Source organism: Panulirus ornatus, chromosome 31, assembly GCF_036320965.1.
Source record: "Panulirus ornatus isolate Po-2019 chromosome 31, ASM3632096v1, whole genome shotgun sequence".
NCBI lineage: Eukaryota > Metazoa > Arthropoda > Malacostraca > Decapoda > Palinuridae > Panulirus > Panulirus ornatus.
The window spans coordinates 16,005,001-16,031,186 of NC_092254.1; the positions used below are offsets into that span (position 1 = coordinate 16,005,001).

Here is a 26,186-nt window from a genome sequence, read left to right on the forward strand (position 1 = left end):
ATAGAGTTGATACAGATGCTCTGTGGAAGGTATTAAGAATATATGGTGTGGGAGGAAAGTTGTTAGAAGCAGTGAAAAGTTTTTATCGAGGATGTAAGGCATGTGTAAATGTAGGAAGAGAGGAAAGTGATTGGTTCTCAGTGAATGTAGGTTTGCGGCAGGGGTGTGTGATGTCTCCATGGTTGTTTAATTTGTTTATGGATGGGGTTGTTAGGGAGGTAAATGCAAGAGTTTTGGAAAGAGGGGCAAGTATGAAGTCTGTTGGGGATGAGAGAGCTTGGGAAGTGAGTCAGTTGTTGTTCGCTGATGATACAGCGCTGGTGGCTGATTCATGTGAGAAACTGCAGAAGCTGGTGACTGAGTTTGGTAAAGTGTGTGGAAGAAGAAAGTTAAGAGTAAATGTGAATAAGAGCAAGGTTATTAGGTACAGTAGTGTTGAGGGTCAAGTCAATTGGGAGGTGAGTTTGAATGGAGAAAAACTGGAGGAAGTGAAATGTTTTAGATATCTTGGAGTGGATCTGGCAGCGGATGGAACCATGGAAGCGGAAGTGGATCATAGGGTGGGGGAGGGGGCGAAAATCCTGGGAGCCTTGAAGAATGTGTGGAAGTCGAGAACATTATCTCGGAAAGCAAAAATGGGTATGTTTGAAGGAATAGTGGTTCCAACAATGTTGTATGGTTGCGAGGCGTGGGATATGGATAGAGTTGTGCGCAGGAGGATGGATGTGCTGGAAATGAGATGTTTGAGGACAATGTGTGGTGTGAGGTGGTTTGATCGAGTGAGTAACGTAAGGGTAAGAGAGATGTGTGGAAATAAAAAGAGCGTGGTTGAGAGAGCAGAAGAGGGTGTTTTGAAGTGGTTTGGGCACATGGAGAGGATGAGTGAGGAAAGATTGACCAAGAGGATATATGTGTCGGAGGTGGAGGGAACAAGGAGAAGAGGGAGACCAAATTGGAGGTGGAAAGATGGAGTGAAAAAGATTTTGTGTGATCGGGGCCTGAACATGCAGGAGGGTGAAAGGAGGGCAAGGAATAGAGTGAATTGGAGCGATGTGGTATACCGGGGTTGACGTGCTGTCAGTGGATTGAAGCAAGGCATGTGAAGCGTCTGGGGTAAACCATGGAAAGCTGTGTAGGTATGTATATTTGCGTGTGTGGACGTATGTATATACATGTGTATGGGGGGGGGGGGGGCCATTTCTTTCGTCTGTTTCCTTGCGCTACCTCGCAAACGCGGGAGACAGCGACAAAGTATAAAAAAAAAAAAATATATATATATATATTTATATATAGTTTAATGAGGTAACCTTGATGAAAGCATTCTATTGCCCGTACCGTTTCAGCTAACATAAAAAGAAAAGGGAAAAAAAGTAATTTTTCCACATTATCAAATTTCTTCCTTAGCACTAAGGTGTCAAGACAAATATATGTCACAGCAGTGATTCAGAACACAGAGTCGACCCGCAGTCCCTCAGCGTCTCACCCCGCTGGCCGAGGATTCCAACCACTTAATGTCCCTCAGGTGGCTGCCTGAGGACCATGGATAAAGCCCCTTGAGTGGTAGAGTGAGACTTGACTCTGAAGCAGCACTGGTGAGGGTGATGGTCAGAACGGCTAATGCTGGGTGACGCGCGCCTAGAATAATGATAATGATCATAATGATAAAAAAAAATATTGATAATAATTCTTCGATGTGGAACTCTCTTTCTTCTTTCGTCTCTCCCTCTTCCCATGAACCTAAGGGTCAGGTCTACAGACACCTGAGGGTCTTGATTAATTTCTTCATTCTTTTTCTCAGACTCTTTGCATCTGAGGTGGCCGTGATCTGGGACATTGTTCCCGCGCCACGCTGGTCACTATAAAAAAAATAGCTGTAGCGAAATGGAAATGCAAGTGAAATTAGATACAACGTAAGCAGGGGAATTTTTTAAGATATAGTGGGAGGTGGGTGTTAGCCAGACAGACGTTACTCAAGTTACTGAACTTTCTAGTAATTGTTGACTGGCTTAACACAATAGTTGGGATGGGGCTGTGTACTTGCGGTGCTGACTAGCAGTTCGGGGACGAGGGATCTGTTGGCAGGAGATGTCACTACACCTTATTGTTAATAAAAAGATACCTGAAATTCTAAGACCGTGTCCACTTAGCATCTGGTTGGAATAACTTACCTTTTCAAAGAGTATGTGACGTGTATAATGCAGCTGATGTGATGAACCAACTTTGTTGTAATTGATGTAATGAACATCAGCCCATTGGAGTCTGACAAAGACCTTTTGTGGCCTTTGTAATCCTTTTACGCCACCGCTTATTGGATGAGCATAGGGTACACACTAGATTTATGGGTGATACTGGTACAAATTAAATCGGGAGGTGACAGTATCTTCTTCCCGAAGTGTCCGATGAGGGTTTGAGAGAGTCGGGAGGACCGTGGTATTGAAGCGCCTCTTGTGAGGTGATGAAAGAGCGACAGGATGATCTTGCATGACTTTTTATCTGTACCTTTTTCTCGGCGTTCCTGTTGTGTGGTTGGTTGAGGGAAAACCCAGGCAGGAAGGCTCAGTGAAGTTTAGGAGGAATAAAGATTTATATGAATATTTTTGAGTTCAGGTGCAAGAAAGTCCATGTGTCTTTAGGCGACGGAGAAAGTACAGACTGTAGCTAGAGGATTTGATCATGATATTAACGTTCTCCCAACACCGAGAATCTTGGAGGAGTGAACCACCTGGAGGGGTTTGCAGCCTAATTAAGACGGTAGAATGTGGAACAAGTATGAGAGCAAGGCTGATGTGCCTGACTGCGGTGGTGAAGCTCTGCAATCTATAAGGAAGGTGTGTGAGGGTTGACGAAGGTCGGGAGTGTTGATGTCATGGACACACTTCCGTCGAGGATGTCATCATTTTGAAGGACGAGGAAAAACCACGAGCTCCTCCTCGTAACCTGTCGGACCCAGCGAGCGAGGGATGAGATGGCCTCTCGCAAGCTTACTACAGCCTGGCAACGTTCCGTGTTGTAATATGCGAGCCTGAGGTCGAAAGCTGTCGTCAGACCATGAAAACCGCAGAAGTTTGGCGTTTCTTTAGATTTTTGTAGGTAAGGAGCCAAGTTTCTGCATGCAAAAAGTAAACATACTAAACATATTTTGTTGTGTGTGTGTGTGTGTGTGTGTGTGTGTGTGTGTGTGTGTGTGTGAATCTAGCAGTTAGTTTAATGAGAACTGCAAGACATCTCTGATGATTAGTGACTAATGCAGGTTTGAAACTTCATCGAGAAATGTAGGATCACATCTCTTAACTCCAGAGATTAAGGAAAGGCACGGCTGTGCCTCTCATTTCACGCGATAGGATGCATTAGTGATCTATGTATTATTACGAATATGTATGTACAGAAAATAACAAAGATAAGAAGGAACACTGAATCTTGAAAGTTAGGTGGCAGCCTTTGGTTAAGGCACAGTAATGCTACCCACCGAGTGTCCAGAAAATGTGACAGTGGACAGTAAAGCCATTACAGACCTCAGTTCAAGGGTCACGGTACATTCGCCTTGACGATCGCTGAGCAGAGGGCGAGAGTGGCGTGGCTCCGGTGGGTTGCAGAACTGCTAAGTGACGTGGGTCGACAGGGGTGTATTCTCTGGAGATCCTCTGTAGCCCGCGCTCACTGGCCCAGATTTATGGTTCAGAATAGCCCTGCCTGAGGGTTACAGCGAGGCAGACTGCAGGCTCTCCGTTGATCGTATTCCTTTAAAGTATTACAAGATAATGATAACTGATTTAAAGTATTACAAGATAATGATAACTGATTTAAAGTATTACAAGATAATGATAACTGATTTAAAGTATTACAAGATAATGATAACTGATTTAAAGTATTACAAGATAATGATAACTGATTTAAAGTATTACAAGATAATGATAACTGATTTAAAGTATTACAAGATAATGATAACTGATTTAAAGTATTACAAGATAATGATAACTGATTTAAAGTATTACAAGATAATAACTGACTTCAAATATTACAAGATGATGATAACTCTGTTATAAGATACTAAAAGATGATAATAACTCTGGTTTAAAGTATTATAAGATTATTATAATTTGTTTAATATTCAAGTAGACATTTGTTTTGGATCGGCACGCTCCTCACCACCCATCCACCTGCTCCCGCTGGACGTTTTCAAGGTGCTCGATGCATGTTATTCCATGGAGTGGAGGGCTGCCATCTGTAGTCATGTCGTTGACTTGTATTTGTTTAACAGTCTGTTTAGCAGGTGTCCTCGTTACAGGCCAGTTGTGCTCCTATTACACGTATATCTATCTATGTAACCTTGGAAAGGTGTTACCGGACTTTTCCCGCTTGAGATTACACCGCGAATGTCACCTGTACGAGAATGTACATTCTCGTCAGAGGACATGCTTTAAAGGAGTTCATCCTATTCCTGCTACTGAGCGTAGCGCAGGTTTGGAGATCCTGCACCGTAGGCAAAAAGTCACATTTGCGAGGCTGTACGCTGGAAATTCATTCTCGTCAAAGAACTCACCAACGCGCTCCAAAGAAATGCATATTTCCCTGCCACTGGAAGTAGCGCAGCCTGGATGAAAAGGTTGGATTATATAAATTAGACAACTTCATGGGTGAAAAGATTGTAAGAATGTTTCCCTGAACATAGATTAAACTGAGTATGCAACGTCAGGGAGATGAAGTCGTCGAGGGTGACCTGTGCCCTAATCCCTTCTGTTTCTTAATTCATAGACCGGTCTCACCCAGTGGCGGCTGGCATATCATATTCTGGTTCGCTGTATTCAGTCCTGACATTGTAATTATACGACAGCGCTTGACACTTGATATGTTCCGTTTCCTTGTGTTTTTCCCATCATCTTATGTACACTAGTTACTTGTGTACCTTTTTTGCCTATATATATATATATATATATATATATATATATATATATATATATATATATATATATATATATATATGGTGTCCTAGCTTCGTCTCTTCGATGTATATCAACTGACCGTTATATTTCTCTTGTGTCTCTCCAGGTGATGTGATCATTACACGAAAGTGCACTTGTGAACTTACCGTGTTTCATTTTCCCCATGGACTCATAGAAATATATATATATATATATATATATATATATATATATATATATATATATATATATATATATATATATATATATATGTAAATCAATTTCTGTGTGGCAGTGGAGAATCTCAGTGTCTACTGAAGCGAGGTAATTTGTCACGATTTGCTCCACATCGGTATTGTCGGAAAGCAATTTGAAGTCAAAACACGGTCGTGTGTGGTGAAGGAGCAATGCAAACACGGATGATGTGAACGGGTGAGATGGCGAGGTGGACAAAGGTGGAGGCGCAGCCCCGCGGTCTGTGGTGTCGGCGGACGTCGCCGATGGTTAATTGTGCTGTCACTGGAGAGGCCATCGTGATGGTTATCGCCTGAAAGGTTTATTGATATTCCAGCTGATACAGTAGCCCACAGGTTGTAAACAAAGTTTTCTGCTGAGGTACTTTTGAGCAGCGTTGTAAAAAAAAGTGGAAAGCAGTGTTGTCTGGTTCCTGAAAGCAAACATCATTGGTATTACGACATACATCATTATTAGGCATTTGAATTACTACATCTGATTTAGGCGTTATACGTATTTTGTACTGTAACGATAGCAATGTCTCGCTTGATGAATTTGTACTCAAATGTATTCTTGCTTCTATGTCAACACTGCCAGCCTCGGTACAACCATGAACTTGCCCAGCGACGCCCTTTCAAAGAACGCCTCAGCTGACATGTTTCTGAACTTCTAGTTCCTCAGGTGTAGAACAGGTATGTATTTCTTTTATTTGGACAATGGGATGAAAAGGCCAGTGATTTATCTGTCAGCAGTCACGTATGGAGGCGAACTAGCGATATGCCCGGGGTAGAGCTGTACCTACTAGGTCTCGTCCCCAGCCGATCTCGAGGCCACTCCACACCAAGGCGTTCAAAGGTGGCTGGTTGCTGCTATATTTAATACAGGCTCCTCCCATAACTTTGTGGATACGTTTTAATATATAAGTACTAAAAGGCAGAGACGCTGGTAGTAAAGAGAATTCATAACTTAGTGTTGTGGGTTGCTTAAATTTTGTACAATAATACTACCTGCCAACTCAACACAAGATGTTAGGTTTCTACAAAAATTGCAGAGAAAACGTGGAAAAGATTAAATTTGCATTCCTTAGATATGCAGTAAATGTCTTAAACTGATATTCTAACGCAATATATTGTTCTGTGAGTCTTCTGAAATAAGCTAAAAAAAAATAACATTAAATTAGTCGTCTGATATCTGTAAGAGCGTAGACGTGTCTGCCGCGTGGGACGAGACTAGCCTGCCCAGTGTGTTTTTGACCTCCGTGTTGTCGAGAGGGACAAGTGTAACGGTCTAGTGAGGTGACATTTAAGAAACATTTTGTTGGAATGTAACGCAGATACGCACTTGTTCAGAACAGATTTGATAAAGGAAGTGTTTACTGTGGTGTGAAGTGTCCGAGTGGCATTGTAAATTGCATTATCCATTACAGCCGGTAGTGAGTGGCGATTGCAATAGTGAATGTGATCATGTGCGTTTGTTTACTTCTCTGACGGAGTTGAAATTACCCGTTATGACTGATAAATTGACATTAAATTGCTGACTGGTTATCATTATAGTCTGTTTGTAAACAGTGGAAATGTTAGGCTTCTTTTAATGAATAATCACCAGGGATTAGAGTCCTTGTAATTAAGAAGATAACGTGAGACGATTAGGTGGAGTAAGGCTTCTTGATTGTTTACTGGCGCATGTAGACGTTTATAAGATAATAAAGACATCTACGAAAGATTCCTTTACTCGCACAGTAGTTTTTGGAAGAGCCAAGACTTATTAGAAATGTTTTCGTCATTATTTTTAGGTTTAGGCAGAGGCTGCTGGAACGGGATCATATCTCTAACGTTAAGATTTTGGGAGCATGAGTGAGTGATCCCTTACTCCGTATCCTCAAACGTTCTGTATGGGGAGCAGATACCATGGGGTTGGCCATGAACGTGGCGACTAAACAAAGCATCATCTTGCGCATGTCAACCTAACCTACCTTCGCTACCCGTGCAAGAAGATACCTTAGAAGTTAGGTTGGAGTCGTGTTCGTGATAGCAAACACAGTGGTTAGTATGACCCCTACAGACCGTTTAAGAATACGGACAAAGTAAGAATCCCATACTGTAGCCTTCCACCTAGAGATAGGATCCAGTCAGTATCTTTAGCCATTGCTTTATGTTGGTTTCATTATGTTTTGTGTAAGTCATAATGCAAATGCTGAATGCGGATTTTATTTCATGCTTTGAACTTTCTTGTGGGATTGATATTAGATGAATTCTGAGTGTTGAGCACATGTACGTAGACATATTTTGTTATTGACCGTAATAATGTTATGAAAGTCATAAAACATACTCTTTAAGCTTGTGGTTTTGTTTAGATAGAAGGAACGATTCAGGTTGCGTTTCTTCCTCCACTGGTCGATCAGACAAAGCTACGTTGTTGCCCCTTTATTCAGGCTATATATATATATATATATATATATATATATATATATATATATATATATATATATATATTATGATGCATTATTTACGAAAAAGGATATTTCGGTCAGATGTTTTTATTCCTGTGACAGTGTAAACATGCAGCGAGACCGTATTTGGCGAAGCATCACACTCCAAATCACCTGTAATTTGTTACCTTTTTTAAAGTAGGTTTTAATCATCCAGTGCACAGTTCTTGTGCACCTTGTTGATGTTGGGTCTTGCTAAAGGGAAAGGACTTCTTCCATTCTGAGTAAAACTAAGAAATGCCCACATTCCTCCCCAGAGGTCATTGCTGTTATAGATATTCATTTCTATCACCTTCCATGTTTTCTTGTATACTGACATTTATTCAAATTGTCACACTAAGTTGTCGGCATGACTTCAGTAGTAGGACTGACAAGGAACGCCAGTTTTTCATGAGAAAGGAAAAATCTCTCTCTCTCTCTCTCTCTCTCTCTCTCTCTCTCTCTCTCTCTCTCTCTCTCTCTCTCTCTCTCTCTCTCTCTCTCTCTCTCTCCTCGTTGCTGAAAGTTTAAGCTAGAAAAACAGAGAACAGTTTCATAAGTACGTGTGCTTTCTTGCGTATTGTAGTGCTCCCGTCTCACATCGTAGAAAACGGGTAATTACAATTGTAAGTAGATACATTCTTTCACGTTTACGCAATGATAATTTTGCCTACTACTAGGCAGTCGGCATCCATGGGTTAGACGTTATTTTTCCGACCACTGTCCTAAGGCCACCACTGTGTTACGATGAGGTACGTTAGGACGGCTGGTGGGTGGAGGCCGGTCCAGTTGGGATTGGGTAAGGTTGATTTGTTTTTGACGGTTTCAACCCAACACTGCTTCAACTTCAAGTTGAGCTGAAATTGATAGTTTCGTTCATTACAATTTATAGATGTATGAGTCTCGATATTTACCAAGACTTCTTTGACAAGCAAAGTTGGTAAATGAAGTAGTGAAATGGAAATAAAATAAGCAATTCGGCAAGATACTGTTTTAACTCATTGGTGCCACTTGTCTGCAGAATAACCACCACTTCACGTTTATACTCATTTAGGCACATTTGCATACGTACACACACACACACACACACACACACACACACACACACACACATTCCCACTTACACAAGCATAAATTTACTAACACACACATATACACACCATTGCCTCAAGATATTTTTATTCTAGGTTAGTATGTTTATCATGGCTCAGAGTTTGGTAAACTTAGTGATGTAAACGCTGGCGAAGCTGATACCAAGAGAAGCATCACTAGTTGCCTACAGTTGTGCCTCACGATTATGAGAGAAGCCATTTTTACCAAATGGCATCCTAGCTTCGTCTCTTCGATGTATATCAACTGAATTATATTTCTTTCTTGTGTTTCCCCTGATGATGTGATTATTACACGAAAGTGCACTTGGTAACTTATCGTATTTCATATTCCCCGTGGACTCATAGGAATATCTTGATCACGCGCAAAACTGTGATCATTTCCAATATATATATATATATATATATATATATATATATATATATATATATATATATATATATATATATATATATATATCATCCCTAGGGATAGGGGAGAAAGAATACTTCCCACGTATTCCCTGCGTGTCGTAGAAGGCGACTAAAAGGGGAGGGAGCGGGCGTGCTGGAATTGTCCCCTCTCTTTTTTTTTTCAATTTTCCAAAAGAAGGAACAGTGAAGGGGGCCAGGTGAGGATATTCCCTCAGAGGCCCAGTCCTCTGTTCTTAACGCTACCTCGCTAATGCTGGAAATGGTGAATAGTATGAAAAAAAAAAAAATATACATATATATATATATATATATATATATATATATATATATATATATATATATATATATATATATATTAAACTCATTCATCGTTTCTTGTGTCAGGAGAAAGCGCCAGGAACAAGCAAAGAACGGCCACGTTTACCCACATTCAGTCTTGTTTAATGCACCGAAAATGGAAGCCACCATTCCACAGCCAAGCCTCACAAACCTATCCGTGGCCCCTCCTATCCACTTCCCATTCCCTGGTTAAGCGCATTTTCAGCGCTTCTCCCCTTGTACCACATCTCTCCATTTCTCTTCCCCAAGCAAGCCTCACATCCTCCTGCTTGTTCTAGTTTCGATAATTCAGTTCCATCCATCCTTGCATCTCGTAATCGGTCTCCTCCTTGTTCCCTTCGTTCTTCAAACACATATATCTTTTGTCATTCTCTGCTCACCCATCGTCATATGCCCAGTCCATTTCAGCACAGCTTTCTGAAACATACCTTTCTTACTTCCATATCGCATTCTTATCTTTTCATTCCTTAACCGATCAACCCTCCTCACACCACATGGTCCTTAGAAAACTAATTTACAACATCTTTTTGCTTCCGCATTTTAGGGTACTGTACCATAAAACCCATATTTTCCCTCGCATTTCTCTATCCACACACTCTTCGATGCATAAAGGACCTTTGCCCCCTTCACCACCCTATGGGTCATTTCAGCTTCCTTAGTTCCATTCGCTGTTGTGTCCACTCGTAGGTAATTAAAACATTTAAGATCCTTCAGGTTATCTCCGTTCAGACTCTCACTCAAATCAGCCTTTCAGCTTTACAGCCTCACTTTCATTCACACTGACTCTCAGCTTTCCCTTTTCACACACTCTCCCGAACTCAGACATCAGCTTCTACAATTTCTCACTCGAGTGTACCTTCAAAGCTGTAGTTGTCACCTGCAAACAGCAATTAACTCGTCTTCCTAACAGACCGCAGACCAGCCCCGCTTTCCAGAACCACTTCATCCTTCTCTCACACACCCTTTTTCGATGAAAACTCGCTGCTTCGTAGCTTTCCTCCAACGCCATATATTCGCAGCATCTTTTGTGAAGCAGATATGTTAACCTTGTTCACAGTCTTCAGATCCATGAGTCACATTCATGTCTCCCTCTTTTTATAAGTATTTGTCTCACATTTTCAGCAAAATGATACCTGGTCCGTACATCCTCTGTTATTCCAAAAGCCACATTGTTTCTCCCCAGTCTGATGCAGTGTTCTACTACCTCTCATTGACCGGTGTCCCATACACCTTACCAGGTATACTCATCTTTTTGTCGCTGATAGGCTGCCCGGGGTCCAACGCATAGGTTTGAATCCTGATTGTAGCTAGGGTATATATATATATATATATATATATATATATATATATATATATATATATATATATATATATATAGCGTTAGAGATGGTTTTTGATTAGGGCACTCAGTTGCCGGTGCCATTTCAGCTAACAAAAAAATTCCACCTGACTGATCAGCAACACTGCCACCTCTTTTTTTTTTTTCCTTTTTTAGAGAAATTCAACTGCAGTACCATCCACACCTCGTCTTGCCCAAGGATTTCACCACCTCTTCTCTTTTCACCAACTCACTCGCCATGATTCTGTTGCTCCTCATACCCTCACGTTCCAAACACATCTCATCTGCCTCCTTATCATCTAAGACATTCAGTGGACCTTCAAAATACCCTTTCCTCTTTCTGTTTCCATTTTTCACCCCTCTGTGTACCTTACTGTTGCTCCCATTTGCTTTTTCTCGCAGTTTTCACCCTTGAAAACTTCTACATATTCATGTTTTGCGGTTACTCTTTTCTCAATCTCAGGACCATTATTTTATGGGGTTCCTTCAACTACAAGGATATATATATATATATATATATATATATATATATATATATATATATATATATAGATAGATAGATAGATAGATAGATAGATAGATATGTGTGTGCGTGTGTAAACATCTAAACCTTACTTGACAGAAAGCCGTAATTCTTTTCACACTAATAAGGTTGAGTACGGCTGTCATGATGCAGCTGATGATAGACGAAGGTCGTCATTTGTTAGGTAATTTACAATTCACTGAATTTGTAACTTGTTTTACCTCTGAACAAAATAAGAAACTAACGCGTTTATTATTAGCCTTGCAGGACAAGAAGTTCTGCGGTTGGCCGTAATTTACAAAATGCAGTATTAGAGTTAATAGATCTTTTTTTTTTCGGTTGATGGAGAACCACACTGGTGCAGGTGTGGGTAGTCTCGCTCTCCGATGCAAGATCCTAACACTATCAGGTAATTGTCCAGATTATTGTGTAAAGGGACGTGGGTTTATTTTAGGTTTCGCATGGTTCTCATACCCGTTTGGTTGGTGGGAGTCTTGTTCATATATATATATATATATATATATATATATATATATATATATATATATATATATATATATATATATATTCCTATGAGTCCACGGGGAAAATGAATCACTCATAGGACTTAGGAATATCTTGAGCACGCGCAAAATTGTGATCCTTTCCTATATATATATATATATATATATATATATATATATATATATATATATATATATATATATATATATATATATATATATTGAATAAGAAAAAGATAGCTCTGACTTATGACCATGACTTTTCGGGTACATATCTATGGTTGAAGTTTGTGCGCATTAGCGTGGTTAAGGGATTTGGTCAGGCGGAGAGGTACAAGAGTTTAGACGCGACATGATTTCTCCAGAAGAGTCGATTCGACCCATTCTGTTGAGTGTTGACGACTTAGCCTAGCCTAGTACGTTGGATATAACTGGTTTTCTTGTCATCATTCAGTCGATCTGTTTGTATTATTATCTGTGTTTTGAGATTCCCTTTTTCTTAAGATTGACATTTTTTTTAAGTTGAATATGCGCGTAGTTGCTTCACTGTGACGAGTTGTTCCAAACATTGAAACATTTTTTGTGACAGTTGTCGTCCTTAGACTGCATTTGATCAGTATTGTTTACTTTCAAAGGAACTGTGTCCACAGAACGAACCTTAGATGTATTCGTCCATTATAGCAGTTCACTCTTGAGTTAAGCAGGATCTTTGTGGACTGTTTTGAAAACCAGTTTCTCCTAAGAAATAAGAAGTTTGAATACATGGCCACCAGAGTAATCATATCCCCCCGTATTGCAAGTCATAAGACCTTGAAGTTTTTCCTTTGGAGTGAGATGGATGTTTCCTCGTAGACTGAATCCCTCATCGGACGCCAGTTTCCTCAGTGTGTAGGAAGCGTCTGGCCAGTGATTTAGCGGGGGTGTTGCTCGCCTTGGCCCGCGGCCAAAGCGAGAGCGTTGACAGTAGCAACAAGTGTCTTGGCGTCAGGTTGCCACAGTGACAGCGTCAGGGTTATAGGGTGTGTGTGGCTGGCACCCTTTATACCTCCCTACGCCTGATATTAGTAGTAAAGTTGAATGACGTACATACCGGTACTCATTATGTTTTCCATTCTCTCTGAAGGCACATCTTCATCGTGTTCTTTATAATTTCGTAACAGCAGCGTAATATTACGTTATCCACAACAGTCTGAATTAGTTTTTCGCCCTCTGATCTTTTGTCTTACACTATACCGTGAGCTACAGTTTCGCAGACATCTCTTCACTATCTCTGGTTGTCCTCCTTTAATGCCTGTATTGACACTATGGTTGCGTTCAGTAGACTAACCTTCATTTCTTTTGTTCTTGGAGAGATGCTGCTCCTCTCTGGATGATGCTTTTAAATGCATAGCAGGTGTCATTGTTGTTGGAATGGAGGCACATTGTATAAGATCCCCATTTTTTCAAGTCTCCCACTCCAGTACATCTGTTAGCTACTGCAGTTTTTAAGGCCATTCGGGTCAGGGACATAGACGAGCTCTCTTTTCCTCTCTCTCTCTCTCTCTCTCTCTCTCTCTCTCTCTCTCTCTCTCTCTCTCTCTCTCTCTCTCTCTCTCTCTCCAGAAATCATAGTAAATATATTGTTGGTGAGGTGAATCATTCTTTATATCCCTGTGTGCGATGGTATGGTATCAGGTATCGGGTAACCCCCTCTTCTGCTGATAGGCCTCTCAGATCTGGCCTGAAGCATCACTTACGTGTTGTTCAACCTATCCTTCGCTTTTCTATTCCGACGATGCCTTACGTCCCTCACCTACTAGTCTGTTCTCTTTTTTTTTTCTAAGCTCAGTCTCATACGCACGTTACGCACGTCCGATTAATCCTACGCCCCTCCCTAATATGTTTTCCTGCAGTGCAAAATGCATTTCTCTCCATGGACACAAGCAAAGTTTATGAATCAAATTACATCCTCACTCATGTTCTGCAAGATTGTGCTTCTGAACTAGTTTCCCGTTATTCTGGCAATCAAAACCCACACTTTTTGAAAGCATGCATTGGGTACAGCGTATCCCTAAGAGGAGAATTATTCTAAACCATACTGGAATGACTTCTGCTGTCTGCAGAGTCTTTGAACTCTCTTCATCCTGCGTGACCTTGAGCATCTTGAAGCCCACAGCCTTCTCTCTGATCATCAGCATGGCTTTCCGAAGGCGAGATCTACCATTGATATCCTTTCTTATGTTACTAATGTTTGGTCGTCATCTCTGAGAGATGTTAAGGAATCCTATGACGTAAAACCTTTGAGATCTGGAAAGCTTTAAACAGGTTGTAGCGCTGGGGTCTAATTTCAAAATCAACCCTCTCGGTTTTCCGTCCTTCCTCTGTTCTCTCTTACGTAGTTTTCTGAGTGGATTGGTCTCTACATGTAACCGTTGATGGATCAAAATTTCCCCCCGTCCTTCCTCGTCAACAGTGGTGTCCTTTAGGGTTTTCGCCTGTGTTCAACACTCGTCCTTCTTTTTTCAATGATTTCCTTTTCCCAGCAAATAACCAAACGCACTCAGACACAATACTAAACACTAGCTGCCTTCACTCCTTCAGATCTGCTCCCTTCACGTCATGTTTCGTCCTAGCTACTACCAAAAACCCAGATTAAGACGATATCATTTTGGGAAAGGCGTATTATAACTAATTGTAACGCTTTTCAAATCCAGTTTCCTCTTATTTCTTTATCTGAAACTTCTCATATTATCGCTATTGATGGCACTTTGATACATCGATAGGCATTTTTGGTATAACTGTAACATCTGATATCTCCTGGTAGCCCCAGTATCTGCTCTCGAGAACAGACTAACCGTGTACCTTCACCATTAGTAACGCTGCTTGATATCCGACAGATTACTGAATGGCTTTTGGCAACTGATGGCTGGGCTGTTGTGATTTCTGTTTCCTTATGTACACCGTCAAGCTTTAGAGTTCATTTTAATTTCTATATTTTCTTGATCATGGATTTTTCCTTCCTACATGGGTATCTTTGAATTTCCTACAAGAAATCCTGTTGTACTATCTTTTTTTCGTTATATGATTAGCCCTTATTTGTTTTATTAATGGCTTACCCTAGATGAACCAATAACACACACACGCACACACACACACACACACACACACACTCCGTGGTGTACCGGTTAGCGTTACTGACCGTCACGCATGTACGAGACGCATAGGATCAGACCTACTAATAGGTTCGAATCCTGGTCGCGGCAGCCGGTCCACAGTCCATCCATCTGTTCATCCTACCTTAGGGGCTGGTCTGTAAAATGGGTACTTGGCATAGGCGAGGGTGTGTGTGTGTACAAACGTACATAGTAAAAAGACACCCCGTAACACACAAACCAGTAATGACAAATTGTAATGAACACTCGCACACCTTTGCCTCCGTACCACTCAGGAAGAATGATAAGCAAGCTGGATCTTCAGGTAGAAATAAACAGTTATAGGGTGAGGTTAAGGAGAAAAACTTTTCCACCATGGAAAAGAGAAGGGTTAGGGGTGACTTGAGCTCAACCTTCAAGTTCTTGAGCCAGTTTCTTGGAAATATGCAAGATAGAGGAACCAGAGGACGTAGCAAGAACTTCAGCAAGAACCTTGTTAGAAAATGATGTGATGAAGTTCTTGTTACAAAAGAGTAATGGATGAGTGGAGTAAGCTAAGTGATTGCACTTCTGAATGGTGACTGTGTACATGTTATCAAGTTGTATGATAATTGGTTCAGGAGGTGAGGCCCTACAAGGGTACAACTCCCTCCCCGTATTGTACAAATTGGCAATTGCACACACAGACACACACACACTCACAGGCTGTAGGGTATGTGTATGCATACATAAGTAAGAGTAAAGATATGGTAATATATACAAGGTTAAGAGACGGGGCAACACGAATGTAAAACTCTCTCCTTGTAACACACAAATAGTAATGACACACACACACACACACACACACACACACACACACACCAGTAAAGGCTTAGTTCTTGTTTGATATCATAATGACAGCAGCATGTCGTTAATATTCGTAATGAATGTATTGTATGTAGCGTGTTTATGAACGAGACTTGACCTGCGTGGCTGTATAGAACGCCTATTGGGAGTACTAGTTTAGAAATGCCTTAAGTAGTACGATCATTATGATTTGTGGTCTAGAGGTGAGTAGATGGGTGTTGCAGGGGTGCGTTGTTGCTGTAGTTGTGTGAGGGCGGCTTATAATTAGATCTGCGGGCGGTCAAGTCCGCGGCTGTGGGAACGCTGCTTTTTGGCCCCGTTTTTTGTTCATGTGGCCTGTGTCATTTTCTGCGAAATTGATGGGGGTCTTCCCTGTTCTGGTGAGTTGGCTTAGTTCACTTAGCATTTCTTATGTCTAGAACGGCAAAAGTGAAGTAGTGATTTGCTTAATAGCGTATTTTTTTTATTTCTTTTTGATTTCACGTTGCCTGGTTTATTTTTAAATCTTTATATGTTTAAAGTTTTCGTTTTCGATTCCTTTTTTCTCGGATTTCAAGAGTGTTAAAGTTGTAGCTGGAGGTGCTTCAAGGTTGGCCATGCCAGGGGCAGAGGCGCCATGCACGCATCTAGATCTCCCTTATTATCCTCTTGAGGCTGGGGCTCCACTACATGGGCATGTCTAGTGTTGGTGGTGGGGAGGACGTGGCAGTGTAGATATAACTAGTGATGATGTTGACGGGACAATTGCGGTGTCTCAGAGTGCAGCTGAATGGACGGGTATTGGGAAATGGTCTTGTCTGGTGTGGCAGTGAAGGTGGTGGTATGGGCATGGCTCTATTTATTGTAGGGTAAAGAAGAGGTAGAAGTAGAGTGTGTTTGCTGAATATAGTGAAGCAGCAAGGGTGATGGTAGAGTAGCCGCGGTCTTGTTTACCGTAGGAGGGTGGTCAGTATTGCTGGGAAGGTCATGGCTGTTTGTGGTGAAGCAAGGATGGATTTCAGTGTTTGCCTCGAGAGTAGCACGTTGATTGTGCACTCCAAGCCATCCCGTGAACGTAAGATGGTGTGGACATGGTCTTGTCTGCCGTAGCAGGGAGAATGGTGCGGAATTGGCTGTCTCGAGCGAAGAAGGGAGGATGATGGTGGCAGGGACATGACGGCAGACTCACGACAATAAATGGACAAAGGATTCTTGAGATTGGGTTTCTGAAGAACATTGTCGCCCAGAAACAAGATCCTCTTGACTGCTACCACTAATGTAATTTGGTCACATAACGTCGGTGTTCCAGGGATCTCTTGAAGAGAGAGGAGGTTTAGGTGAAGGAGACAACACGTGAGTCGACAGTCCAACAGATCACCTAAACAAACGAGTGCTGAAAGTCGAGTACGTAAGATTGGGTTTCTCCTCTCCGCTCGGACTTGAAACCCGATCGTTTAGGCCCAAGTGGTGCGGCTGCTGGGGAGGGAGGGTAGTTGTGAAGCCGGGACGAGCTGGCTGGGACGAGAGACAATAACAGCAGATGAATGGGGAGGGTAGAAGTTGTGGTCACGCCGAAGGAACTGTGAAGGCTATTGATAAAGAGGGAAATGTGATCCTGAGGGGTTGTAGTTGTTCGTCTCCGCAGGATGATAGGTGGAGGGAGGCAAGGCACGATGTACAGGAACTATGTGTGAGCAATGGAAAATAGATGCAAAAACTCAATTGTGTGTGACCGTATCGAAACGTTTGTGCCATAGGTTTTGTACGAGTGGTAAACAGAAAAGTTGAAAGTATAGATATTTATGATCATTTGAAATCATCCCGGGCACACTCCTCCCGCGGAGCTCGTATTGCCGGACTATCTCCTCCAAACAAGCGGACTTGAAAAGTGCATTAGTGTTCAAACGCATTCTGTCCAGAAAGTTCTGGGTTGCTTTCAGTCCTTTGCTCTTCTATTGGCACCGTTGCCTTGAGGACGCCACTCCTTCCTCGCACTAGCTATCTATTACGTATTATTTCTCATCGTTTCGAGAAAAATTCGATCAGACTTGAATACTCGATCGTTTTTGTGAGGAAATTTAAAGAAGGTTAATCTGTATGGCAATATGACACCCTAAACTAGTGTCCATTCTTTCATGGAAAATTTCCTTTTGATATTACCACAGCCGAATCGAAGACTTGGGAAGGGTCGAGAATGCAAGGGCCACATTTTGATTTTCATGCCGTCAAAAACGTGTTGGTATGAAAAGATATGATGTTTGAAATGCTTTCGTTGCAGCCTCTGTCGTAGGGTTCATTGTAAATGGTAAAATTAATGAAACAGTTGTGGAAAGGTTTTTCTCCATCAAATGCGAAAGCGTTATCCTCTTCTCCCCTTTGGTCTGAGGACATGTTGGGATGGGTCGGGTTATTAAGTACGAACACATTATCATTACCACCACGTTTGGTTAGTGTTTGGTGTGGATAACATCTGCCCTTTCAAACTTAACTCTTACCGTAGCTCTTAACCCCTACATAGCACATTATCGTTCCCATTTGTTCTCTTCGATTAACCTTTTTCCTATGCACATCACTAACCCGCAACTGGACTTCTGTGCTTTTTAAATATTTGGAGCCACGTCTCTTCAAAGTTCGCTTTTGCAGCATATTCGACAGTGTAGCATCTTGCTCTGGGAAGAGGGTTACATACTATTACCATTTTTTTTTGCGTACGTTGTAAGGTTAGAGAAATGAAAAAAGGATTCGGCTTGAAATGTGGCAACTGACTGTGTGAAGGTTCGTCAGGTCAGTGATCTGAATGGTGTCTGTTACTTTCTGACTACTGACGCTGTCGGTTAGCTTCTGCCTACTCAAGTAAGCAGGTCAATCAATTAAGTATGGACTCCGTCAACCATTGTTCATTGTGGGTCGTACTTGTACCATTACTTTACGTGAATTAATATCAGAAGATTTAGTTTGAAATTGATATGTCATGGTAGCCATCCTCTTTTAGATTCATTTGTTTTTCCTGGTACGACTTAATAGAATAGAAATCAGTTTCACCTTCATCGAAAACTGTGTTTTGTGTTACTTGATCATTATAATGAAGGCTAGTCATCATCTGGATTGAGAATATTAGGGGAGCGGTTTTCAGCTGATACCCATTTTAATATCTTGGTCGTCACTGCTAAAGCAGGAAAGATCATCAGTTTTGAAAAGTAGCTCTAGTGTAAGTTCGTACAGTGACTCAGGAAGCATTAGATTATCTAGTGAAGCGGGAGGAGATGCGCGCCCTGTGGTGCTCGCCTCTTGTAAAAAGTGTCAAGGAGTCGGTGTCGAAATACTAGCCGGTCGTACCACATGAAGGAGCCATGTGTTCCCCAGCCCGCTTGATAACAACACACACCACCAGAGTTCATTCTTCGAAGCCATCCTGAATTACGTCCTGTAGTTGGAGTGAGGTGTACCTCTGGCTTACACAGACCCAATATGATCAATTTACCAACATGATGGTTAAACCCGTACGAGAGGGGAGCGCTAAGACGACTCTTGAGTATGATTGAAAGTAATATTACATACTGGTTTAAGGCTGCCCAGAGCTGTGAGCTGCTTTGGACTTGATTAAACTAACTGACACTACAAGAGGACACTGGTAGAACCAGTCCACCGCCACAGGCTTAATGCGTGATGTTCCGTACAATAAGATCGCTGCAGATGTAGTTATATTACGCAGGAACTATTATTGTGGGAATAATACAACGTTCAGGGTATGAAATGGGAGGAGACATGGACATAATCCAAGGAAGATGGACAAAATCTCTGTACTTATATTGCCACAAAATTGTATATGATTATTTCCTGAAGGAGCGGCTAGGCTAGGGTTGGTTAAGCTCTTTGGGTAATTTTATCTTCTTGTTGGAATTGTAATACTGTCGTACCCATCCAGGCATGAGAGTGATGAAGGCTGAAACTTCTTCAGTGATTTAGTTTATTGGCTCTTTCAGTTAATCCCTCTTCTGGGGAAAAACCTGCGTCTCGGGTGTAGCAATTTTCTGATTGACCCAAAATGGGCGTTTTGCTGGGCAAGATTATTTCCCAGGAGGTTGCTGAAGCTTGGTTTCAGCTTTAGAAATAAAGTGTAGAGTAATTGCGCCTAGGTGGTGCAGGGTACCGCTACAGAACCGTAATGGTATTTTCATTCTACTGGAGTTCTGGCTTTTGAATGTGCAAAAGAATCCATATAATAGAGTCGTGGTTATTTGCCATGATAGTGAAAGTGGCATACGTTTGAAACGCCTGTAAACAGGAAGGCATAACTATTAATAGTGCAGTGGTATAAAACTTTGGATAATGTAAACATCAAAGGTGAGGGAAAGATGAAGTACAGAGAGTTGGTTAATAGAATGTTGAGAGGTAACAGTCTATAGAAAGAAAAGGAAGAAAACAATGAGTTATAGGTAGTATCTGATAGTAATACGTCACGGGAAAAACATGCTGCAGGGTCAGCTAAGGGTAACTTAAAGTAAGGTAGTTCTTGACGAGTGAGATGGGTGAGCCGATCCAGTTGCCTTGTGAAGGTGAATGAGCTTTGCCCAGGTATGACTGACAATTATAGAGCGTTTGTTAGGAGTTTGGCCTGACGCCAGGATACCTGCCACTCTGCTGCCTCCCTCCCTCCTTCCCTCCCTCACCTCTCCCTCAGACTGATGTCATCGTCCTTCTCTCCCTCCACTTTTGATCGCTCCCCCTTCATATGGAACCCACTTTCCATGTCAAGCTGTGTCCCTCCCTTTCCTACACAACTGTCACTCCTTCCGTTCACTTGTGTCCCTGCCACTGGAACCCCTCCCTCCCTCTTCTCTCATCAAGACCTCACCAGTGGCTTCTTCGCCGCTCTCCCTGCCATATCTTCCTCTGCCTACCCCCCCCCCCCCCCTCGTCCCCCTGCCACCGCTGTCTCATACTCCCTCCGTCCTCCGTCTCACTTTTCCTCTTCCGCCACTGTCCTTCACTCCCTTCCTCCACCTCCACAGCCCCTTCTTCTCTTTCTGCCTCCTTTTACCACCACTACACCTTCTTCCCTTCCCCTGCCGGCACTGCGCTATTTCCCCTCCCCTTTCCTCCCTCCCCCACAATATTCCCTCCCATCCAACTTGTTCCACCATTACCCTTCCCTTCATCTCTCTGCCATCACTGTCCTTCCTTTGCTGTCCCTGCCGCCGCTACCACTTTCTTCTTCCTTTCCGCCCACCCCCAACTGCTCTTCCCTCCCTCCCTCAGCCACCACTGATCACTACTGTCCCTCCTTCCTCCATGCATCACATCCCTTCTCTCCCTTCCCATGCCCTCACTGCCCTTTTATCCCACTGCCTTTCCCCCCCTGCACTTCCCCTGCCCCGTCTTCCCTCCCTCCTCCCTCCTGCTCCGTCTTCCATCCCTCCTGCTCTCCCCCTGCCCCGTACCGTCAGCTGTGAGCCACCCGCGCTCCGCCCCCGGATCTCTCGTCTCGTGGGAATCTTTTTTTCTTTGTATCTTGCTCTTATGTTCGATTGTAACCAAGCATGAGTAACTTTAGTCTTGATTGATTACGTCACTTAATTTCCTATTCTATAAACGGCTTTACAAAGCGGAGTGGACTGTAGTCACTTCTGTTTGACCATAAACTGAGTAACGTTTCACTGCTAAAAGCACAGTTTAATATCTTGGTGAGTTCTATTCTGGTCTCGCTTATTTTTTTCTCCATCCTTTTATCATTCTCACCATCAGAGTGGCCTTTCTCCTCATCCTTACTTTCCCATCCCGTCTTGTCTTATCTGTGTATGTTTCTTTAGTCATCTAGGCCCCATATGTCTCTTGCCTCCACATGAGCACACCACTTTTCCTCGTACGTCAGTATGCATATTTCGTCTGCCTTTACTTATTATTATCATTATTATCATTATTATTATTATTATTTATCATTGTTATTATATCGTAAATGTCTTTCCTTGACCTCTTCCACGTCACCCATCCCATGTGTTTGCAGTAGGCTTTACCACACTACCAACTTGCACTTTCCCCCGTCATCCCAACTAGTAAGTAACGAGGCAGACATGGTAATGGGTAGTTGGTGCCAGTTGCAATAAAGATCAGGGGATGACTTGGCTATCATAGATGTAGTCCATTTTCACATAAGGAAAAGGGTGGGGTTGGGGCAGTGGGAGGTATGGGAGACTTTTTTTTTCGCCCCCCACTCTCCACCTTTGTGTTTCGAGGATTTGTTTTATATTTTTCTGAGCGCTAGGAAGCAGGTGGAGAAATATGTAGCAGAGCGAATTATGATAACAGGGATGACGGGTCTCTGGGTTTTAGAGGGAATTAATGTGGACATGTGTGTATAATTTGGTCATACAACATAGGCTTATTAGTACAATTATTATTTTCATTTTTTTTCATGCTTGATCGCCGTTTCCCCTTCCAAGAAAGTCCGCATCCGCTTACATCCATCATCTAGCTGTCATGTGTAATGCACCGAAACCACGGTTCCTTATTCACATCCAGGCCCCACAGACCTTTCCATGGTTTACCCCAGACGCTTCACATACCATGCATGGTTCAGTCTATTCACAGCATGTCGACCCCATATACCACATCGTTCCAATTCATTCTATCGTACACACATTTCATCCTCCTTCATGTTCGAGCCCCGATCACGCAAAATCTTTCTCAACCAGTCCTTCCTTCCACCTCAAATTTGGTCTCCCCTTCCTACTTTTTCCCTCCACTTCTAACACATATATCCTCTTTATCAACCTCTTATCGTAGTGGCATTTTTGATTATGTAGTGTCGTCTGTAACTCGTTAAATGATGGGTGAAATTTTCTGTAGAATTTGATGCCGCTTGAAGGATGCCCGGAACAGACTTGACACGGTCTTAGCGTCGTGTCAGATCGCAGTCGCTCGAAATGTACTAATTTGTTAACGGATTAGCAGTTTCAGATTACTGTCGCTCGAAATGTGTTGATATTTTGACGGATTATCACTATTGCGGATTACCGTTGTTTGAAATGTGTTAACATTTTGACGGATTATCACTGTTGTAGATGGTTGTTGTTCGAAGTGTGTTAGCATGTTGACAGATTATCACTGTTTCAGATCACTGTTTCTCGAAAAAGATTAGTGATAGATTATCACTGCTTAACATGTTGCTTGAATCCTTTAATGTAAATTGCCTTCAGCAACAATAATCCTATAAAGAATATCTTAATCAGGAATTCACCAGAAAATTTTCCTGGGTGCATCTATAAAGTGCCATGTAGAGATTGTGATAAATTTTATGTTGGACAGACTGGTAAAGATCTTTCGGTTAGGCTTAAGCAACATAGATATAGTATGAGAACGGGACAAGAATCAAATGCCTTGTTTATCACGTTAAAAACTATGATCATTGTACTGACTGGAGTAATGCCATCTCAGTTATTAACTCTAACTCTATTACCACGAGAAATATCATTGAACCTTCTATTATTTAGTACACAAAGAATTATAATCTTAATATTGATAATGGTCTATACAAATTAGATAACTTTATTGTTGAAGAAATTTGTAAAATGATAAGTTTATGATACGCTCGTTGTCTGTCTTGGACAATTGCATGTTTACCAAATGGCGTCCTAGCTACGTCTCTTCGTTGTGTATCAACTGACTGTTATATTTTTCTCTTGTGTTTCCCCTGATATGTGATTATCACACGAAAGTGCACTTGGGAACTTATCGTGTTTCATTTTCCCCGTGGACTCTTAGGAATATATATATATATATATATATATATATATATATATATATATATATATATATATATATATATATATAACTTTCTAAAATGGGAAACAGAAGAAGGAGTCACGCGGGGAGTGATCATCCTCCTCGAAGGCTCAGAGTGGGGTGCCTAAATGTGTGTGGATGTAACCAAGATGTGAAAAAAGGAGAGATAGGTAGTATGTTTGAGGAAAGGAACCTGGATGTTTTGGCTCTGAGTGAAACGAAGCTCAAGGGTAAAGGGGAAGAGTGGTTTGGAAATGTCTGGGGAGTGAAGTCAGGGGTTAGTGAGAGGACAAGAGCAAGGGAAGGAGTAGCAATACTCCTGAAACAGGAGTTGTGGGAGTATGTGATAGAATGTAAGAAAGTAAATTCTCGATTAATATGGGTAAAATTGAAAGTTGATGGAGAGAGGTGGGTGATTATTGGTGCATATGCACCTGGGCATGAGAAGAAAGATCATGAGAGGCAAGTGTTTTGGGAGCAGCTAAATGAGTGTGTTAGCGGTTTTGATGCACGAGACCGGGTTATAGTGATGGGTGATTTGAATGCAAAGGTGAGTAATGTGGCAGTTGAGGGAATAATTGGTATGCATGGGGTGTTCAGTGTTGTAAATGGAAATGGTGAAGAGCTTGTAGATTTATGTGCTGAAAAAGGACTGATGATTGGGAATACCTGGTTTAAAAAGCGAGATATACATAAGTATACTTATGTAAGTAGGAGAGATGGCCAGAGAGCGTTATTGGATTACGTGTTAATTGACAGGCGTGCGAAAGAGAGACTTTTGGATGTTAATGTGCTGAGAGGTGCAACTGGAGGGATGTCTGATCATTATCTTGTGGAGGCTAAGGTGAAGATTAGTATGGGTTTTCAGAAAAGAGGAGTGAATGTTGGGGTGAAGAAGGTGGTGAGAGTAAGTGAGCTTGGGAAGGAGACCTGTGTGGGGAAGTACCAGGAGAGACTGTGTACAGAATGGAAAAAGGTGAGAACAATGGAAGTAAGGGGAGTGGGGGAGGAATGGGATGTATTTAGGGAATCAGTGATGGATTGCGCAAAAGATGCTTGTGGCATGAGAAGAGTGGGAGGTGGGCTGTTTAGAAAGGGTAGTGAGTGGTGGGATGAAGAAGTAAGAGTATTAGTGAAAGAGAAGAGAGAGGCATTTGGACGATTTTTGCAGGGAAAAAATGCAATTGAGTGGGAGAAGTATAAAAGAAAGAGACAGGAGGTCAAGAGAAGGGTGCAAGAGGTGAAAAAAAGGGCAAATGAGAGTTGGGGTGAGAGACTATCAGTAAATTTTAGGGAAAATAAAAAGATGTTCTGGAAGGAGGTAAATAGGGTGCGTAAGACAAGGGAGCAAATGGGAACTTCAGTGAAGGGCGTAAATGGGGAGGTGATAACAAGTAGCGGTGATGTGAGAAGGAGATGGAATGAGTATTTTGAAGGTTTGTTGAATGTGTCTGATGACAGAGTGGCAGATATAGGGTGTTTTGGTCGAGGTGGTGTGGAAAGTGAGAGGGTTAGGGAAAATGATTTGGTAAACAGAGAAGAGGTGGTAAAAGCTTTGCGGAAGATGAAAGCCGGCAAGGCAGCAGGTTTGGATGGTATTGCAGTGGAATTTATTAAGAAAGGGGGTGACTGTATTGTTGACTGGTTGGTAAGGTTATTTAATGTATGTATGACTCATGGTGAGGTGCCTGAGGATTGGCGGAATGCGTGCATAGTGCCATTGTACAAAGGCAAAGGGGATAAGAGTGAGTGCTCAAATTACAGAGGTATAAGTTTGTTGAGTATTCCTGGTAAATTATATGGTAGGGTATTGATTGAGAGGGTGAAGGCATGTACAGAGCATCAGATTGGGGAAGAGCAGTGCGGTTTCAGAAGTGGTAGAGGATGTGTGGATCAGGTGTTTGCTTTGAAGAATGTATGTGAGAAATACTTAGAAAAGCAAATGGATTTGTATGTAGCATTTATGGATCTGGAGAAGGCATATGATAGAGTTGATAGAGATGCTCTGTGGAAGGTATTAAGAATATATGGTGTGGGAGGCAAGTTGTTAGAAGCAGTGAAAAGTTTTTATCGAGGATGTAAGGCATGTGTACGTGTAGGAAGAGAGGAAAGTGATTGGTTCTCAGTGAATGTAGGTTTGCGGCAGGGGTGTGTGATGTCTCCATGGTTGTTTAATTTGTTTATGGATGGGGTTGTAAGGGAGGTAAATGCAAGAGTCCTGGAAAGAGGGGCAAGTATGAAGTCTGTTGGGGATGAGAGAGCTTGGGAAGTGAGTCAGTTGTTGTTCGCTGATGATACAGCGCTGGTGGCTGATTCATGTGAGAAACTGCAGAAGCTGGTGACTGAGTTTGGTAAAGTGTGTGGAAGAAGAAAGTTGAGAGTAAATGTGAATAAGAGCAAGGTTATTAGGTACAGTAGGGGTGAGGGTCAAGTCAATTGGGAGGTGAGTTTGAATGGAGAAAAACTGGAGGAAGTGAAGTGTTTTAGATATCTGGGAGTGGATCTGTCAGCGGATGGAACCATGGAAGCGGAAGTGGATCATAGGGTGGGGGAGGGGGCGAAAATTTTGGGAGCCTTGAAAAATGTGTGGAAGTCGAGAAC

At 42.0% G+C, this 26,186-nt stretch overlaps 1 protein-coding gene across 5 annotated transcripts in view; it reads left to right on the top strand.

Moving 5' to 3' along the window:
- Window positions 1–26,186, top strand: part of LOC139758841 (uncharacterized) — a 557,798-nt gene that overhangs the window by 276,955 nt on the left and 254,657 nt on the right. The window contains exon 1 of one of the 5 annotated variants that reach the window (XM_071680691.1): window positions 6,387–6,448. The exons of 1 other annotated variant lie outside the window; for it this stretch is intronic. The gene's annotated coding sequence lies outside the window, so the exon portion shown is untranslated. Of the gene's footprint in view, window positions 1–6,386; window positions 6,449–26,186 lie in introns of those variants that run through there. 3 more of the 5 variants (XM_071680693.1, XM_071680694.1, XM_071680692.1) reach the window with 3 other exon arrangements.